This window comes from Salmo salar, chromosome 27, assembly GCF_965601325.2.
Source record: "Salmo salar chromosome 27, fSalSal1, whole genome shotgun sequence".
Classification (NCBI taxonomy): domain Eukaryota; kingdom Metazoa; phylum Chordata; class Actinopteri; order Salmoniformes; family Salmonidae; genus Salmo; species Salmo salar.
In genome coordinates this window covers 12,197,316-12,213,675 of record NC_138317.1, presented here as the reverse complement: position 1 = coordinate 12,213,675, position 16,360 = coordinate 12,197,316, and the positions used below count along the sequence as shown (strand labels likewise).

The 16,360-nt window shown below is 40.7% G+C and overlaps 1 long non-coding RNA gene and 1 pseudogene across 1 annotated transcript; one reads left to right on the top strand and one right to left on the bottom strand.

The window, feature by feature from the left end:
- LOC145864339 (uncharacterized) lies at positions 1-9,312 on the bottom strand. Its single transcript, XR_014382905.1, has 3 exons — positions 9,188-9,312; positions 794-846; positions 1-655 (listed from the first exon to the last, which is right to left on the bottom strand). It is a non-coding gene; the product is annotated as an uncharacterized LOC145864339 (long non-coding RNA).
- LOC145864422 (uncharacterized) lies at positions 1,114-2,367 on the top strand (annotated as a pseudogene).
- Positions 9,313-16,360: the final 7,048 nt, after the last annotated feature.

The following is a 16,360-nucleotide window of genomic DNA, read 5'->3' as shown; positions in this document are numbered from 1 at the left end:
AAGGTGCAGAGGAGGATGTGTTCATCATTAGAAGTTTAATTGACTGAACGAACACAATACAAAACGAAACAAAAACGACCAGAAACAGTTCTGTCAGGAAAACACACTAACAGAATACAATCACCCAAAGGAAAACCAGGCTACTTATGTGTGACTCCCAATCAGCAACAACGAACTACAGCTGTGCCTGATTGGGAGCCACACACACGGCCCAAAACAAAGAAATACAAAAACATAGAAAAATGAACATAGAACGCCCACCCAATGTAACACCCTGGCCTAACCAAAATAAAGAACAAAAACCCCTCTCTATGGCCAGGGCGTTACACTGAAAGCATTGCTGAAATGAATGTTTGTGTCTCAGGGCCCTTCTCATGTGGAAGACACTGAGGTTCAGTTGGCATCTCTGGGTCGGCAGAACTGGAAGGAAAGATAGAGGGTACAGGGAGACCAGCATCACATCATCTATTCCGCTGTGGTCACTGCTAGACCAGCATTCCAGGGTTTGAAGAGAGTAACACATTGATTAACCACACAGTTCGTATTTGACTTCTGTTGCACAGGTGACATCTCCCTGGGCCAATCTTGGCACTCCCTGAGCAGTGGGGTGGGCATTACCAATGTGCTTCAGACTGGCATCGTGCAGACCCTCTTCCTATGAAAAACATATTTATCATGATTAGAGATTAAATATTACCATCATGCCATCCAAACCTCTCAGGCATACATTTACAGTTAGATAAGGTTTAGTCCTAACTATTATGACTTCAATCATTTACAGAAGTACTTTTACCTTGAGACTTGAATTCCTGTTCACACAGGTGTTGCACAAACATTTTGTTTTACCTGAAAGAGGGAGCAATTGAGTTTTAAAGGGGCAATCTGCAGTTCAAACAATTACAAAAAGCTTAGCCCACTACTGCTTTGGTAAATAGCTGAGCAATGGGTCTGGAGAGATGGAACCACTCTCAAATGAATAGACAGAACTATAGATGCAAGGACTGACCATCCATGAGATCAACTTATAGTTTTAGTCATGTTTTGAGGATATACAGTGTTTACATTTACTGTGTTTAGACATTGGAGTAAAACAATCTTATATTTTGGGTTTTGATGGGGTAGGACAGTTGAACTAAGCTCATGAGGCATTTATAGGTGATATTCTTCAAGAATCAATGGGTACAAATTATTATTACTTTTGAAAGTCTATGTATGAATCAACTGCAGATTTGCAAAAGACTAACTTTGGTTTTGGAGTATAATGTCTCTAAGTAAACTTGAGATACGTTCAAAGATTGCGTTTACATTCCCTGCTGTCATTGGTGCTACCATTCAACCAAAGCAAGAATGTGGATTACCAAGATCTGGGGATTACCAAGATTTGTACATTATCTTTCTATGTTTACAATACACTCTTACTTGCTTTTCTTGTCACTGCAACAGAAAGTGAATTTAAAGTTAAAAGTACACTCCAAGGCAAGGTCTATGTATAGAAAGTACAAGAGCAGACACCTTCCTGCTGATCACACACGGGAAGGATGTTTCTGCTCTCTGTGAAGTCATTTTTCATACAGATTTATAAGTTTTTCTGCCTTCTTGCTCTCACTATGCCAAACGTAAATCTCATCTTGGAGGCTCTGTTTACTGTCTCGGGTTGCAAGGTGGAATCAGCCACCACGGGAACAATTTCACTAACACCCCAGGACTTTGTCAATGTGGTCGCACTAAAGGAGTTGGCCTTCTAGAGTTGGAATACCCAAGTTTGTAGACATTTTCTTTACCACGTGCCTTTGCTTTACCAGATGCTTTTCCATTCCACAAATCACTGTTTCTGTGAACGTGAATGAGTTCCTTGATTCTCGGTATGACTACGACTTTACAAATGTTAAGGATGGGGAAACAGTGTTTACTCGGGGGAAAGGAGCTGGACGTCAGACCCTGTGGCTGGAACCACATTGCCCTGAAGGTTTTGAACAAATACAGGGATGGAGATGGATGGTTGGGGACCGGAGACGAGGCCTGGCCAGTGTCCTACTACAGACCTGCTATGGACGGATCCCAGGGCATCATCATGAATGATGGAGATTGAGCTGGTGCTACTTTCGGAAGAGAAGTCTACTCAACACCGGACATTAACATAGCTGAGTAGTTCTCCCAGAGATTCACGTCCAAAGTAGATAACAAAACCTACAAGGTGGTGCTACAGAATAGGATCAAGCCCCAGGAAAGGAGAGTTACTGGCTGGTCTATGTGCCTGAGGAATCATCTCCTGTTCAAGAGAGAGCTATTGTGGAAAACTCCACCCGTCCTTATGGTCTGCTGCTTAAGGAAGTGTTGAAATCCGTAAAGAAAATGTTTGAAAGATAAGTAAATAGGTTGATCAGAAAGTTAAGAGATGTATCATCAGATCAATACTGTACAATTCTATTTAACTAGGCAAGTCAGTTAAGAACAAATTCTTATCTTCAATGACGGCCTAGGAACAGTGGGTTAACTTCCTAGTTCAGGGGCAGAATGACAGATTTTTACCTCGTCAGCTCGGGGATTCGATCTTACAACCTTTCTGTTACTAGTGCAACGCTCTAACCACTGGGCTACCCTGCCACCCTCTATATCAACTAATTAACCACGTTTATTTGTTATAGTCATAGTATTAGCATAAGATTGAGTTTTTATCCAGTGTAAATATTTAGCCTTTACCTCATAGGCTACCATAATGGATGTGTTCAAGGGTAATAAAATGACCTAAAATAAGAGTGTATTGTTTATTTACATTATACTTTATTTCCAGTGATCCCGCCTTATCTAACCACATATTTTAAACCAGTTATTTTGGTAAAGTGTGCTTTTTAAGTACATATAACTCAATTGTTACTTTGGACGACACGGCATCTATACTGCACCAACATTGGACAATGCTACCTAGTGGTATTCTTGTGGTATTCCTTTCCCAATTGTTGACTTATATGAACAATTAGCCTCATGATAGTTTGTTAGTGTCTTTATCATTAATCTACACTGAACAAAAATATAAACGCAACATGTAAAACCTTCAAATATTTTACTGAGTTACAGTTCATATAAGGAAATCAGTCAATTGACATAAATTCAATAGGTCCTACTCTATGGATTTCACATGATTGGGAGTACAGATATGCAACTGTTGGTCACAGATACCTAAAAAAAAAGTAGGGGCATGGATCAGAAAACCAGTCAGTATCTGGTGTGACCACCATTTGCCTCATGCTGTTGATTGTGGCCTGTGGAATGTTGTCCCACTCCTTTTCAATGTCTGTGCGAAATTGCTGGATATTTGGGGGAACTGGAACGCGCTATCGTACACTTCGAACCAGAGCATCCCAAACATGCTCAATGGGTGACAGGTCTGTTGAGAATGCAGACCATGAAAGAACTGGGACATTTTCAGCATCCAGCAATTGTGTACAGAATCTTGCGACATGGCTGTGCATTATCATGCTGAAACATGAGGTTGTGGCGGCAGATAAATGGCACAACAATTGACCTCAGGATCTCGTCACGATATCTCTTTGTGCATTCAAATTGCCATCGATAAAATGCAATTGTGTTCGTTGTCCGTAGCTTATGCCTGCCCAAACAGGATTCATCCTTGAAGAGCACACTTCTCTAGCGTCCTAGTGGCCATCGAAGGTGAGCATATGCCCACCGAAGTAGGTTACGACACCAAACTGCAGTCAGGTCAAGACCCTGGTGAGCATGCAGATGATGTTCCCTGAGACGGTTGTGCAAACCCACAATTTCATTAGCTGGCAGGTATCAGACGATCCCGCAGGTGAAGAAACTGGATGTGAAGGTCCTGGGCTGGCGTGGTTAAACGTGGCCTGTGGTTGAGAATGGTTTGACAACAACAACAAAAACATCCGGTCAGCGACAGTCTTGTGGATGAAAACAGCTCTTTGATGAGATAGGTCGAAGGAGAATGGCAAGAATCATGTAAGCTAACAGGCGGGCCACAAAAAGACAAATAACAGCTCAGTACAACAGTTGTGTGCAGAATGACATCTCGGAACGCACAACTCATCGATCCTTGTCACATATGGGCTATTACAGCAGACGACCACACCAGCTTCCACACCTATCAGCTAAAAACAAGAAGAAGCATCTTTTGGATGAGATGGAATGGGCTGTTTGCAGCCTGAATGTTCCCGCCGTCCAAACTGCAGCAACTGCGTGATGCCATCGCATCAGGATGCACCAACAACCCTGTGGAATGTTTCCAACAACACTTAGATTACCTTGAATAATTCAGGCCGTTCTGGAGGCAAAGGGGGGTCCGATCTGGTACTAGATGGGTGTACCTAATAAACTGTCTTTTGAGTGTATACAGTTGAAGTCGGAAGATTACATACACCTTAGCCAAATGCATTTAAACTCAGTTTTTCACAATTCCTGACATTTAATCCTAGTAAAAATTCCCTGTCTTAGGTCAGTTAGGATCACCACTTTATTGTAAGAATGTGAAATGTCAGAATAATAGTAGAGAGAATGATTTATTTCAGCTTTTATTTCTTTCCTCACATTCCCAGTGGGTCAGAAGTGTACATACACTTAATTGGTATTTAGTAGCATTGCCTTTAAATTGTTTAACTTGGTCAAACGTTTTTGGGGAGCCTTCCACAAGCTTCCCACAATAAGTTGGGTGAAATTTGGGCCATTCCTCCTGACAGAGCTGGTGTAACGGAGTCAGGTTTGAAGGCCTCCTTGTTCGCACACGCTTTTTCAGTTCTACCCACAAATTTTCCATAGGATTGAGGTCAGGGCTTTGTGATGGCCACTCCAATACCTTGACTTTGTTGTCCTTAAGCCATTTTGCCACAACTTTGGAAGTTTGCTTGGGGTCATTGTCCATTTAGAAGACCCATTTGCGACCAAGCTTTAACTTCCTGACTGATGTCTTGAGATGTTGCTTCAATATATCCACGTAATTTTCCTGCCTCATGATGCCAACTATTTTGTGAAGTGCACCAGTCCCTCCTGCAGCAAAGCACCCCCGCAACATGATGCTGCCACCCCCGTGCTTCACGGTTGGAATGGTGTTCTTCGGCGTGCAAGCCTCCCCCTTTCTCCTCCAAGCATAACGATGGTCATGATGGCCAAACAGATCTATTTTTGTTTCATCAGACCAGAGGACATTTCTCCAAAAAGTGCGATCTTTGTCCCCATGTGCAGTTGCAAACCGTAGTCTGGCTTTTTTTTATGGCGGTTTTGGAGCAGTGAGCGGCCTTTCAGGTTATGACGATATAGGACTCTTCAGCATTTTCACAAAGTCCTTTGCTGTTGTTCTGGGATTGATTTGCACTTTTCGCACCAAAGTGCGTTCATCTCTAGGAGACAGAATGCTTCTCCTTCCTGAGCTGTATGACTGCTGTGTGGTCCCATGGTGTTTATACTTGTGTACTATTGTTTGTAAGGATGAACATGGTACCTTCAGGCGTTTGATCTAGAAAAAAGAAACGCACACCTATAAAGGCGAGGTGCTGGCTAGCGGAGTAGAACACTAGAAAATAAAGGAAAGCCGCACACTCTAAGAGCTCAGATGCAAAAATGTAATAACCAACGTTTCGACAGCGAAGCTGTCTTCATCAGGGTATCATCACAAACACTGCGAGATGAGTCATTTATATAGTGTCAAGAGACACACAGGTGTTTGTAATCATGGCCAAGTATGGCCTAATATCATTGGTTAACTCAAATATTTAAAAAAATGACATACAAAGAACATACAACAAGACAAACAAATGGATAGCATACGATCATAGCATTTGTAGTCTAAAATGTATCTAACAAACAATTACAATGGCAAAATCACAATTATCACAAGAATGGCTTCAGATCAAAGTCTATGTTGAGACCGAAGGGAGCAAGGGTCTTTAAATTAAAGATCCAGGCAGCCTCTCGTTTTAACAATAAATTATCAAGGTCACCCCCTCTCCTCGGGAGGGTGACATGTTCGATGCCAATATAACGCAGAGACGAAATCGGATGGTTTGCTTCCAAAAAGTGGGCCGCAACTGGGTAAATTAAGTTTTTGCACCTAATGGTGCTACGGTGCTCTGAGATACGTACTTTTAATTCACGCTTTGTTTTACCCACATCATTTTTACCACAAGGACAAGTTATAAGATAAATAACTGCCTTAGTGGAACACGTAATAACACCTTTCATTGGGATAGATTTCCCTGTTTGGGGGTGTTTGAAGGATCTACATTTATAAGTGCCATTGCATTGAGCACAGCCATTACACTTGTAATTTCCATCCAGTATGGGCGCAAATAGACGTTGTTCAGGAATATCTTGGGGTGGTAAATCAGAGTGTACCAATTGGTCTCTGAGATTTCTACCCCGCGAGAATACGACCAGGGGAAGATCAGAAAACACATTAACGAGACTATCATCATATTTCAGAATGTGCCAATGTTTGTGAACGATTCCTTTAATTTGTTCAGAGCACTTTGAATAGCGGGTAGTGAGAACGCAAGAATGCGTCTTTTTGCGAGACTGACCTTGAAAAAGGTCATGTCTCGTTTTGTTTTGAATTTTCTCAATGGCAATATTAATCTGATCATTGTTGTACCCCCTCTCCTTGAACTTATCCTGAGTCTCAGCCATATTTCTGTCGAAATCTGATTGTTTAATACAAATTCTTTTGATTCGACAGAATTGGCTGTAGGGCAAACTATTTTTCAAGGGAAGTGGGTGACAACTATCAGCCCTCAACAAACTGTTACGATCAGTAGGTTTCCTGTAAAGATCAGTGTATAAAACATTATCTTCACACAAGATCAGAAGATCAAGAAAACTGATTTGACGTGTAGCAGATTGCATAGTAAATCTCAAATGTTCAGAACAGGAGTTAAGAAAAGCATAAAACTTTTTTATTTTCCAAGATGGAATTTTCCAAGCTGTTTAAAAGCACAGTCAACTTAGTGTATGTAAACTTCTGACCCACTGGAATTATAAGTGAAATAATTTGTCTGTAAACAATTGTTGAAAAAAATTACTTGTGTCATGCACAAAGCAGATGTCCTAACCGACTTGCCAAAACTACAGTTTGTTAACAAGAATTTTGTGGGGTGGTTGAAAAACAAGTTTTAATGACACCAAACTAAGTGTATGTAAACTTCCGACTTCAACTGTATACTGTACATAATATTAAACCCTTGATAAAGATGAACAAAAAAGACAGCATCAAATAAATAATAGAAAATACTGATCTTCATTGTATTCTCCAAAAAAGGGGAAATTATATTATTTTGCTCAAAGAAGTACAGAAGAGTATTAGGGCCAAGAGGATTTCAATTTTTTGGGGCACGGATAGTACTTTTAAAACTTTAAATACTTATAGAATAAAGTAAACATTTCTAGAATAAAGTTGAAATACATTTTTGTGAATAAAGTCCAAATTCAATTTTGTGAATAAAGCTGCAATATTTCGAGAATAAACTAAATGTTTATTATAACTAAATAAATGTAATTTTGAGAATAAAGTCAACTTCAGAATTGTTTTTAGTAACCAGGAAATCCTTGCTCTTTTAGCACATAACCATATTATAAGTTGTCCCTGTCATGGTGCCTTTCTAATTGCTACTATTTTGTAGTCATTATTATTCCTTGTTTGTCATTATAGCTAAGATACAGTAGTGGTTATTGGTAAGAGCAGAGATGGGCTCTATCCGAGGGATTTTTGAATGGTGACTGGGAGGGCATCAGACACTTCTCTGAGGTGTGTGTGGGGCCTCCACTCATCTCACTCAAGTCTCTCGGTGGACCCACACTGCCCAAGTAGATCCCCACCAGCCACTATATTTTTATTAAATTAAACAAGGTAATACAAACTGATCACAATACTTAAGTGACAGTCTGTCTCCAATATATGTACAATGACATAATCAACAGACTTTTGGTACATTAGTTCCAGCTTAAAAGCCCTAAACATCATAGTGCCTCAAAGTAAAATCAGTACTTTGCTTTATGTTTTTTGTGTGTTTTCTGTTAAATCTCTGCTCAGCTCACATGCTCACACACTCTATATGTTTGTACACTCAGTATACAGCGTATTTGGAAAGTATTCAGACCCCTTGACTTTTTCCACATTTTGTTACGTTACAGTCTTATTCTAAAATGGATTAAATACAAATTTTCCCTCATCAGCCTCTACACAACACCCCATAATGAAAAAAGCGAAAACAGATTTTTTAAAATGTGTGCACATTTATTCAAAATAAAAAACGCAAATATCTAATTTACATAAGTATTCAGACCCTTTGCTATTAGACTCGAAATTGAGCTCAGGTGCATCGTATTTTCATTTATCTGACTTTCATGTATCTGCATGTCCAGCCCTTATATTTAGCCTCACAATGTAGTATTTTACCAAAACAATTTGAAATAAACATTCATGAGTTTTATTGAGAAATGTCAATACAAAAATTTGGTCAGCAAAATCATAAACCTGATAAATTTAATGCACAGACATTTTTGGCTCAGTGGGAAATAAATATCCAACTAGTTATTGACAACTGTGTGAAGTTTGGAGTTTGTGGCAGCAACTGTGAGCTTATTACAACATTATAGAAACTATGGTCTTGGACTTCCTATGATCTTCCATGTAGAACAAACCTTTACCTTCTAATGACTCTTTTGTATCTTGTGAGCGTCAGCAGATAACAGATAGCTTTTAATAGTTTGTAGCTCTAACCATTCAGACTCTACAGACATTTTTGTAAAAAGATCCGGCCCCGGACCCCTTCGGGATGCACCATTGTCTCACAAACAACACTCTAGCTCAGCCCCCGTTAATCACACATATTATCTCATAAATTATTTTAGAAAAAGGCTGTGTTGTTATCCTTGCAAGGGTAGGATGATGGAGTACTGAAAACAGGGTTGCCAATAAATTTGACCCCTATCTTTTCAAGAATGTATGTATTTTTGTAATCTCTTCCTCTGAGCTATTCTATTATTATGAAATAATATAATTTCCCCCTTTGTTTTCATGCATTATAGCTCAGTATTATTTATTTTATAGTGTTTTTTTACTCATCTTCATCAAGGGTGCCAATAATTATGGACGTGACTGTATATATTGCATAGGCTTTGATGCACTGATGAAAAATAAGTGCAAACCAAGGAATTGCAGCAAGCTCACCTGACCGGAAACAGAGTCCAAAGAGACAGAGGGTGCCAAACAAGACTGAGACTGGGGCAACACAGGCCAGGAGAGTACAACACGACACCACCTCCATTTCCGCCACCTCTGCATCTGAAACACAAACCACACAGCCGTTACCACACACCAGCCCAGGGCTTGGGTTGCTGTGGGAGGAGAACTGATCAGAAACAGAAACCGCAAACAGAAATGATGCCTATGTATGTCCACTGATAGTCAATCACTGGTAAACAGGAAAACAAACAAACCAACTCATCTGGTGAATAGAGAAACCAGACTAAGCTTTGTCTGATATGTTATCTTAAAGGCCAACTGTATTTTTTGGGCCCTCCATGTTGTCTCATGTGGCCTTTGTTTCCTCAAAATCTTTTTATCTTCAAAAGCTTACATGGAACACTTAACAGCATCGACTTTTTCTTTTTGACCATATGGCCAATTCTAATTCTATACTGGTAACCTGCACAGGGCACTTTCAGTATCATGAATAACATCCCCAAAATGTTCCTGAAAAGTTATTGTAATATGGAATCACTGTCACGTCCTGACCAGTAAAAGAGGTTGTTTGTTATTGACGTTTGGTCAGGGCGTGGCAGGGGGTGTTTGTTTAGAGTGTTTCGGGGTTTGTTGGGCTATGTTCTTTGTTAGTCTATTTCTATGTTAGTTGTAGTATGTCTATTTCTATGTGGTGTTTATTGGGTTGACCTTCAATTGGAAGCAGCTGCTCCTCGTTGCTTCTAATTGAAGATCCTATTTAAGAGGGGTGGTTTTTCTATGGGATATGTGGGTAGTTGTTTCCTGTTTAGTGTTAGTTGCACCTGACAGGACTCGTTCTCGTCGATGGTTGTTGTTTTGTTTAGTGTTTACGGTTTCCTTCATTAAAGAAGATGTGTATTCACATTCCGGCTGCGTTTTGGTTCAATTCATACGACGCCCGTGCCAATCACATATTCAGGTATCTGAATATATACTGAACACAAATATAAACGCAACATGCATGGTTGGTCTCAGACAATCCCGCAGATGAAGAAGCCGTATGCGGAGGTTCTGGGCTGGCGTGGTTAAACATGGTCTGCGGTTGTGAGGCCGGTTGGACGTACTGCCAAATTCTCTAAAACGACATTGGATGGCGGCTTATGGTAGAGAAATTAACATTAAATTCTCTGGCAACAGCTCTGGTGGACATTCCTGCAGTCAGCATGCTAATTGCACTCTCCCCTACAATTTTAGACATCTCTGGCATTGTGTTGTGTGACAAAACTGCACATCTTATTGTCCCCAGCACAAGGTGCACCTGTGCAATGACCATGCTGCTTAATCAGCTTCTTGATATGCTACATCTGTCAGGTGGATGAATTATCTTCGTAAAAGGATGTAAACAAATTTCTGCACAAATTTGGAGAGAGATTAGCTTTTTGTGTGTATGGAACATTTCTGGGATCTTTAATTTCAGCTCATGAAACATGGGACCAACACTACATGTTGCGTTTATATTTTTGTTCAGTATACAGTACATACATACCATTTTTATATATCTGTCAAGACTTCTGCCGAAGTCGATGCCTCTCCTTGTTCGGCGGTCGACGTCGCCGTTCTTCTAGCTATCGCCAATCCATTTTTCATTTTCCATTTGTCTTGTCTTGTTTTCCCACACAATTTTCTCAATGCACTCATTATGTGTTGCGTATTTAACCCTCTGTTTCCCTCATGTCTTTGTGTGGTATTGTTTATTCTGTTTCATGTATTGCGCACGTTAGTCTGTTGCGCTGGGTTATGTTAACCCGTATTGTTATTTCGTGTTTTCTTTGCCGTGTGTTTTTGGTTCGCCAAAACAAAAGGCTCCGTTGGCTACACCATATCTGCTCTTCTGCACCTGACTCCCTTACAACCATTTACGCATACCTGACAATATCTGAATACCCTGTGTACCCAGTGACCTGACCTCTGTCTGAATTTGAAACTCAAGCTTCTGAGACCCCATTATAAAGGTATCTATTCAGTACACTAGACAAGCTAATGCATTTCTTAGCCTGGGCCAAATACATATTTGACTATATAATGATGACCACCCACATACCTGCAAAAGTCAGACGGATGCCTTTTCCAAATCGCATTGTCCCATGGTAGCGATCAGCACAGTAGTACAGTCCCAAATCTGCTTCTGTCACCACAATGATCTCCAAACTGTTGTTTTCCTTTGTGTCAAAGTGACCCATGATTTCCTCATTAACTGCTGAAGTATTTAGAAAATGTGATGCCTTGTTAACAGTTAAAAGGATAACAAGTTCCTCTGAGCGCATTTGGAGCCAGATTATTTCTTTACTGGTTGTGAGGTTGCATGACAGGGAAGCATTTTGTCCAGCCTGAACAAAATGGACCACAGGTGATGCGGACAGAAAGTGTAGTCCAGAAACATCTAGAAAAGAACATTAAATAGTTTATTAAACCCATTTGCAAACTATCTATCAGTTCCAGTATGTGGAAGCAGCTATAGGAGGACGGGCTCATCGTAATGGCTGGAATGGAATAAATGAAATGGTATCAAACTCATCAAACATATGGAAACCACATGAACTCCGTTCCATTAATTACATTCCAGCCCTTACAAAGAGCCCGTCCTACTACAGCCCCTTCCACCAGCCTTCTCTGCTATCTATCTATTTATATATCAAGTATCAGTACCTGCCTGTCTGTCTGTCTTTCTATCAATCAATCAATCAATCAATCAATCAATCAATCAGTCAGTATCACCATCCATCCATCTATCCATCCATCAATATACTTACAAAAGAAAATGAGCAGGTAGACTAATTTTCCCATAATAGCAGGATATTTCACCTGTGAAGAAGACAGTCTATTCACTACTAGTCAACCCTAACAAAGTACTAAAGAGAAAGCCTATGGTACAGTATATGGTCATGGATTGAATGGGGAAATGGTTATGTACCCGAGAGAGACCACCACATTTGATATTTGCTGCACTGAGGCTGAGCTGCGGTTTTGGACACCGTAACTTATTATGACTTAGGTTATGTTACCTGTCAAGTCCCCCATACTTAAAATGAAATTATTCTACCTTTTTATTTCCTTAGGTTTCGTTCCTGGTAGCTCAGTTGATGCGACCTGCTGCTCAGGCTCACAACTTGCAAGTTTGAGGAGGAGTCAACCAAGTCGCTGTCTGTTACAATGAACATGTATGGCATAGACTGAGACCGGTGAGAGACACAAACTGTCTCTTTTTGGCTTTCTTGAGTAAGGCAGCACCAAAATGCAGGTGTTTCAGCCTAGCTCAGTGCTTTCTGTGGTGGTGGGGCAGCCAGCGGAAAATACGGAGCTTAGGGGTTAGTAATGTTCTCTAGTCGCACCATGATTGGCTCAGTGTTCTTTCGGTCATGGGGACACTACGTCATCGCTAAATCTACAGGTAGAGCCCGAAAATTCAAGGTCCTTGGATGCTACCACAGAGTTACATTAGAAGTGCCCATCCAAGAAGGCTCAAGGTCATTGGCCACAGATAGAATAATGTCAAATGAAGTTACATTTACAGTAGCTTTGATTGGACTGATCATGTCAACATCATACTTTCAAAATCTTAGCTAGCAAGCTAGCAGTCATCATGAATAAAGTCGACAATCTACTGCCAAATCCTTTTCAATTGTTGTCATATGAAGAGAAATTATAGATAAAATGTATCGGTGCTAATTGGACATAAACATTATACAACAAGTTGGAAATCGCAAATTCAACAATGATTGGTTTAGAAGTAATCAGTGGCATACTGCGAGTGGTCCAAGTCTGGGTGTAAGGGTCTCTTTTCCAAGCTTAAAAGGATAAAAATCCAACATTGGCCATGCTGTCAATCCAGCATGACTTCAGAGGCACTCAAAACAACTGTAAACCCGGAACTGGGAAATCTCAGACTTCAGTGAATTCAAGACAACTGGGAACTCGAAAAAAAACGCTCTCCGAGTTGGATGACCGTTCCAACTCGGAGAGCGTTTTTTTCCCAGTTCCCATTGCAAGTCGGGAACTCTGGGAACTCTGGCCTTTTTCTAGAGCTCCGACCTGAAGATCGCTGACGTCATCATGATTCAATATATTTTTTTTTCTGAGTTCCCAGTTGTCTTGAAAGCACCATAAATCCATAGAATGCCAAACTTGAAGTTTGATGACAAAATTTGCCTACGAAAGACCGTAACGCCAAGTGAGCACATTACAACAAGGTGAGTCCAAAAAGGTATTGTACGCTGCTGCATAAATTATGTAATGTTCCAGGGAGATATGTATACTGTAGCCAAGAAAGTAATACTAACTGTATGTTGTGTAGTAAACTGTTAGTAGCCCATGTGCCTCACCCAAATAATCTGGTCCATTTTCCCCTCATAATTCAGCCTACTGTTCTGACATGGTGGTGCACATGTAGCCAATAACCTGTTTTAGAAGAATGTAATCATCAAATATCGTAAGAGCTTTCATTGTCTGCTTATATGCCCCCTATATTTATCCTACGGTTCTGATTTGGTGTACAGGGAGAATGCTTGTTAGAACGGCCCATGTTCTGAATTGTGTAGCTGTATATTTCAAAGTGCTGAACAACTAGTTATTGTCACACCCTGATCTGTTCCACCTGTCTTTGTGCTTGTCTCCACCCCCCTCCAGGTGTCGCCCATCTGCCCATTATCCCATTATACCTGTGTTCTCTGTTTGTCTGTTGCCAGTTCTTCTTGTCTCGTCAAGCCTACCAGCGCTTTTCCCGTACACCTGTTTTCTCTCTAGTCCCTGTTTTCTAGTTTTCCCGGTTTTGACCATTCTTCCCACCCTGACCCTGCCTGACATTCTGTACCTTGTGATACTGCCCTGGATTACTGACCTCTGCCTTCCCTGATCCTGAGCCTGCCTGGCGTTCTGTACCTTTCAGACTCTGCTCTGGATTACTGACCTCTGCCTGCCCTTGACCTGTCGTTTGCCTGCCCCCTGTTTTTGTAATAAACTTTTGTTACTTCGAACTGTCTGCATCTGGGTCTTATCCTGAGGTCTCGTAGTTATATTGACGACTTCTGTCCTATCACGCTCATTAATGTCTTCATCGAAATTACGGATTTCCTCTTATCCGCTCGTCGTACCCTTATGCCATAGTTTGTACGTCTCAATTGTCAGTAGAAACCACATTTGTTTAAGCAAGTCAGCCATATCAGCTATGTTTTTTTAAATGCAGTAAATGAGGCTTTTTTATTTTTATTTCACCAGGTAAGCTAGTTGAGAACAAGTTCTCATTTGCAACTGCGACCTGGCCAAGATAATGCAAAGCAGTTCGACACATACAACAACACAGAGTTAACACATGGAATAAACAAACATACAATCAATAATACAGTAGAAAACTATATACAGCATGTGCAAATGATGTAGGATAAGAGAGGTAAGGCAATAAATAGGCCATGGTGGCGAAGTAAGCAGTGCAACACAAACAACAACACAGAGTTACACATGGAATAAACAAGCGTACAGTCAATGACACAATAGAAACGTTTATATACAGTGTGTGAAAATGTAGTAATATTAGGGAGGAAAGGCAATAAATAGGCCATAGTGGCGAAATAATTACAATTTAGTAATTAAACACTGGAGGGATAGATGTGCAAAAGATGAACGTGCAAGTAGAGATACTGGGGTGCAAATGAACAAAAAATAAACAACAATATGGAATGAGGGAGTTGGGTGGGCTATTTACAGATGGGCTATGTTTATTTTATCTTTATTTAACTTGGCAAGTCAGTTAAGAACAAATTCTTATTTTCAATGACAGCCTTGGAACAGTGGGTTAACTGCCTTGTTCAGGGACAGAACGACAGATTTTACTTTGTCAGCTCGGGGATTCAATCTTGCAACCTGTCAGTTACTAGTCTAACGCTCTAACCACTAGGCTACCTGCCGCCCCAAAGACGCAATGATTGGTAACCTGCTCTGACAGCTGATGCTAAAAGTTAGTGAGGGAGATATAAGACTCCAGCTTCAGTGATTTTTGCAATTCGTTCCAGTCATTGGCAGCAGAGAACTGGAAGGAAAGGCGGCCAAAGGAGGAGTTGGCTTTGGGGATGACCAGTGAAATATACCTGCTGGAGCGCATGCTACAGGTGGGTGCTGCTATGGTGACCAGTGAGCTGAGATAAGGCGGGGCTTTACCTAGCAAAGACTTATAGATGACCTGGAGCCAGTGGGTTTGGCGACGAATATGAAGCGAGGGCCAGCCAACGAGAGCATACAGGTCGCAGTGGTGGGTAGTATATGGGACTTTGGTGACAAAACGGATCACTACTGCCACATGCAATCGTGTTCCTTGCACTCAGCCCCTCCCAAGCTTCATTATGCACCCCTCATGTCTCTAGTTTAGCAATGTTCAGAATCCAACAATACACACAGGAAACTGTTGAGTGTGAAAAACCCAGCAGTGTTGCAGTTCTTGACACACTCAAACCGGTGCGCCTGGCACCTACTACCATACCCCTGTAATGGGAATTTTAATATTTGTGCTTTTCTTATAACTAATTTCTGTGTTCTATTCATGTGCTATTCTATAAACCAATTTCTGTGTTCATGCAAGTGGTTGACTGAACAAATCCTCCTCTTATCAGTAGCTGCAATTTGGCAGTACACCCAGACCTTGTTTTGAGAACAAATTAAAGATTTATCCGTTTCAAGGTCTCAGCTTAGAGAGGAGAAGCCTCGTGAGGTGTTGGTCTGTCACATGTTATAAATCTGTATTGGTCGGTCACATGAATAAAACAAAACGGTAATTATTAATGAATTATGCTAAATCATACAAATATAACTTGTCTGTGTATAGCCGTATATAAGACAACTGCTCGGTCTGCCCAGGCAGAGCTCCTGATTGACGTGTGATGTGTACTATGGTGCATTGAGTTGGTTGGAACCTCTCTGACAATAAACAATGATTCATTTAAGATTGACTTTGAGTAAAAACTGTATCAGAATTTTTCCACAACACCCCGTTCAAAGGCACTTCAATATTTTGTCTTTCCCATTCACCCTCTGAATGGCACACATACACAATCCCACATACACAATACACAAGTATCAACTGTCTCAAGGCTTAAACATCCTTATTTAACCTGTCTCCTCCCCTTCATCAACACT